Source organism: Bison bison, unplaced genomic scaffold, assembly GCF_000754665.1.
Source record: "Bison bison bison isolate TAMUID 2011002044 unplaced genomic scaffold, Bison_UMD1.0 scf7180017864035, whole genome shotgun sequence".
Classification (NCBI taxonomy): domain Eukaryota; kingdom Metazoa; phylum Chordata; class Mammalia; order Artiodactyla; family Bovidae; genus Bison; species Bison bison.
This window is the reverse complement of record NW_011494607.1, coordinates 14,166,146-14,171,092: the sequence shown is the minus strand read 5'-3', so window position 1 is coordinate 14,171,092 and position 4,947 is coordinate 14,166,146.

Genomic DNA, 4,947 nt, shown 5'->3' with positions numbered 1-4,947 from the left:
TATTTCTTTGCTTTGATTGCTGAGGAAGGCTTTCTTTTTTCTTCTGCTATTCTTTGGAACTCTGCATTCAGATGCTTATATCTTTCCTTTTCTCCTTTGCTTTTCACTTCTCTTCTTTTCACAGCTATTTGTAAGGCCTCCCCAGACAGCCATTTTGCTTTTTTGCATTTCTTTACCATGGGCATGGTCTTGATCCCTGTCTCCTATACCACGTCATGAACCTCTGTCCATAGTTCATCAGGTACTCTATCTATCAGATCTAGTCCCTTAAATCGATTTCTTACTTCCACTGTATAATCATAAGGGATTTGATTTAGGTCATACCTGAATGGTCTAGTGGTTTTCCCTGCTTTCTTCAATTTTAGTCTGAATTTGGTAATAAGGAGTTCATGATCTGAGCCACAGTCAGCTCCTGGTCTTGTTTTTGTTGACTGTATAGAGCTTCTCCATCTTTGGCTGCAAAGAATATAATCAATCTGATTTCGATGTTGACCATCTGGTGATGTCCATGTGTAGAGTCTTCTCTTGTGCTGTTGGAAGAGGGTGTTTGCTATGACCAGTCCATTTCCTTGGCAAAACTCTATTAGTCTTTGTCCTGCTTCATTCCATATTCCAAGGTCAAATTTGCCTGTTACTCCAGGTGTTTCTTGACTTCCTACTTTTGCGATCCACTCCCCTATAATGAAAAGGACATCTTTTTTGGGTGTTAGTTCTAAAAGGTCTTGTAGGTGTTCATAGCACTGTTCAACCTCAGTTTCTTCAGCGTTACTGGTTGGGGCATAGACTTGGATTACTGTGATATCGAATGGTTTGCCTTGGAAACGAACAGAGATCATTCTGTCGTTTTTAGATTGCATCCAAGTACTGCATTTCAGACTCTTTTGTTGATCATGATGGGTACCCCATTTCTTCTGAGGGATTCCTGCCCACATAGTAGATATAATGGTCATCTGAGTTAAATTCACCCATTCCAGTCCATTTGAGTTCACTGATTCCTAGAATGTTGACGTTTACTCTTGCCATCTCTTGTTTGACCACTTCCAATTTGCCTTGATTCATGGACCTGACATTCCAGGTTCCTATGCAGTATTGCTCTTAACAGCTCAGACCTTGTTCTATCTCCAGTCACATCCACAGCTGGGTATTGTTTTTGCTTTGTCTCCATCTCTTCATTCTTTATGGAGTTATTAATTGAGCACCTACTGACCTGGGGAGTTTCTCTTTCAGTATCCTATCATTTTGCCTTTTCATACTATTCATGGGGTTCTCAAGGCAAGAATACTGAAGTGGTTTGCCACTCCCTTCTCCAGTGGACCACATTCTGTCAGATCTATCCACCATGACCTGCCCATCTTGGGTTGCCCTACAGGCATGGCTTAGTTTCATTAAGTTAGACAAGACTGTGGTCCTAGTGTGATTAGATTGACTAGTTTTCTGTGAGTATGGTTTCAGTGTGTCTGCCCTCTGATGCCCTCTTGCAACACCTACCATCTTACTTGGGTTTGTCTTACCTTGGGTGTGTGGTATCTCTTCACGGCTGCTCCAGCAAAGCCCAGCCACTGCTCCTTGCCTTGGACTAGGGTTATCTCCTCACCACCACCCTTCCTGACCTTCAAGTGGGATAGCTCCTCTAGGCCCTTTTGCGCCTGCGCAACCACCGCTCCTTGGACGTGGGGTTGGTCCTCCCGGCCACCGCCCCCGTCTCCGGCATGGGGTTGCTCCTCCCAGCCGCAGCCCCTGACCTCGGATGCAGGGTAGCTCCTCTCGGCCAACGTCCCTAACCTCGGACTCGGGGTAGCTCTTCTCCGCCGTTCCTGCGCTGTCAGAGCCTGATACTCTCAGCTGCTGCCTCTGACCTCGGACATGGGGTAACTCCTCTTGGCCGCTGTCCTTCGGGCATGGGGTCCTCGGGCATGGGGTCCTCTGGCTGCTGCCCCTGACCTCGGACGTGGGGTAGCTCCCCTCGCCTGCGCTTAGTGCACAGGTCGCAGCTGCCCGCGCTTAGCGCGCCGGTCACAGTCCTTGAAACCACTTAAAATCACAGTAGAACAATCACTGTCTCCATCATCTCCTAAGTTCAGTATCTAAACCCTCGAAAACACTTGCTAACTATTTTTGTTTTTTAAAAATAGACAGTCATACCTGGGACTTCCCTGGAGATTCAGTAGTTAAGACTCTCAGCTACTACTGCAGGGAGTTTGCGTTTAATCTGTGGTTGGGGAACTAAGGTCCCTCATGCTGCGTGGCGTCACAAAAATAAATAAAAATAAACAAACAGCCATAGTTTCTTGTCTAATAAGGGGAGTCTTTCAAGAGATTTCATTGTATTACTGTTGCCTTTCTTTACCAAAATATATAATTTTCAAACTGCTAGATTATTCCAAATTAAAAAATTTCCAAATACATTTACTTTCTCAAATATATTCAACATCCAAGAGTTTGCACTAACATTACTTCATTTGCTGAGAAAAAAATAACCTTGCAATGTTTTATGCAGAGATATTTTTGTAGATGAAGATATTGAGTCTTTACAAAATATATTTTCTTGAAATTTGTTTGCCCTGTACATACTGGGAAAAAAAGAAAAAAACTTAAACTCTGAATTTAAATTTCACTATAAATTTCATTGTCATAGTGTATTCTATATCTTTCTTTTTTATCTTTATCTTTTGTGACATCCTACAACACAACTCTGACTTAACTCTGACAAACTCCTGCAATGATCCTCTCAATAGTTTATTCTTCACCATTATGCTTTGGCTCATGAAAATTTTGTTACTCCCCCTTTTTTCTGTTCCAGCATCAATTTCTTTCCTTCTCTTCCAGATGTGGACTGAGTTTCCAAGAACAAGAGCTATTTGTAAACTTTCGCTTTATGTAAGTTGGTAATAAATAACTTATAGATATCTTATTAGTTAATCTAATACATAACCTATATACATTTGCCAATGCTCACCCTTTTCTGGGATTACAGTAACATTTCAGCAATTCCTTTCATAAAGACTAGTTTTTGTTTGTTTACTAAGTACTAGTAACTTTATTATGGCATAAAGGTGTGTTTTTATACATTAACTCAATTTTAATATAAAAACACTTTATATACAACTGTAAAGAAACTGATGCACAGATAGTTCCAACATAAAAACTTATTTTTTAAATGTTCATTGAGTTGCCTGACACATAAATTGGAAAATACTTTCTCTGTAGAAAATGGTAAAAATGATATTTTCCCCAGGCTAGCCCAATAAGCCCATTTAAACCATACAGTAGTTAAATTACATATTTATAAATATGGTTTGAATTTTGGGATCCAGGAGAAACTTTAGCTTCATTTATTGAGACAGTCATGTTATCTTAAGTCATGTAAAGTGAAGTTCCCATTCATTTTCCCCCTTATTCTCTGAGTATTTCTTCCTGAAAAACAGGTTCACTGTCCTACTTGATAAACCAACCCATTCTTATCCCAACTTAAAACGTTTGGTTGTGACTTAAGTATGCCCCCAGCAAAACCAGAATTTTATAAAATGTGATACGGAGGCAGGAGTTGTTGGTCACCAACTACTTAACTCCCTCTGCTTTTATAGGAAATCATGAGGCGGTCAAGTGATAAAAGTGACAAGTGGATCAGAGAATAAAAGCCAGGAGAATGTGAGAACAGAGACATCCAGTCAGGGTTCAAATACAGAACTGAAATCTAAATAGAAAAAGAATGCTGCCTCAAGAATCAAGGAGTTAAGTTGGTTTTTAAGAAACCCTTACTGAAGAGGAGACTGAGTAAGAAGCAGTTGGCTATAAAGACAGTCAGAGAAACCAGCTTCTAGAAAGATTTCAATAGTTAAAAATAATTAAATGAAAGTAATACAGGCCATGTGTTTGAATTCCTCCTATCATAGTTTATTTCCTGAGGTTCCCACTACAGAATTTCTAGGAATTAAGACAAAAAGACAATGCTACTCTTAAGCTCCTATACAAATTTTCCCAGAGAAATAATACTTGAGGCCTCAGAATGATACCTAGCGAGGGACTATATTAGGTTCTTCAGTTCCCTCAAAGCAACAACTTAAAAATAACCATAATTTGTTCTTAAAAAGAAGTCTCTAGGTAGCTTCAACTTTTCAGTGGAGTAACAGTCTAATAGAGATTCTATACTATGGCTATAGCAGCTAGGCTTTGAGAAAATAAATTGAATCATTGTACCTAAAATCCCCAGTTTGCCCATTGGAAGTTAAACTCCAGAAACAGTAATGAATCATTAAGTTTTCACCATTAAAAAAGAAAAAAAAAAAAGCTTTATCATTCACCTTCATTTGTTCTTCTCTTTGTTTTCAATACATATGTTTCCTTCTCACATGTAGAAAATATTTTTAGTGGTTTTTTGGCTCATCACCAGTGCAACTCTCTGCCCCCTATTTCCCTAGTTCCTTCTTGGTAAATAATGTTAATCTTCCAATGGAAGGTGGAGTATATTATCACCAAGTACCATTTATCCAGCCTCCTTACTTATGAAGAGAGTTATGGGGCCATGTTATACACTTGAAATTCCTTAAAGATATTTGCTTTCTAGTAAAATACTTATATTTACACATCTACATTATTTTTAAAATCTGTGAAGAATTCACTGAAGCATGAAATCACCTTGTATTGAGAAGCCAAAAATGTATCAAACTGCACATAAAAATGGCTAATCCAAATGCTATCTCCTATCAAATGTATCAATAACCTCAGATATGCAGATGACACCACCCTTATGGCAGAAAGTGAAGAGGAACTGAAAAGCCTCTTGATGAAAGTGAAAGTGGAGAGTAAAAAGTTGGCTTAAAGCTCAACATTCAGAAAACGAAGATCATGGCATCTGGTCCCATCACCTCATGGGAAATTGATGGGGAAACAGTGGAAACAGTGTCAGACTTTATTTTTCTGGGCTCCAAAATCACTACAGATGGTGAC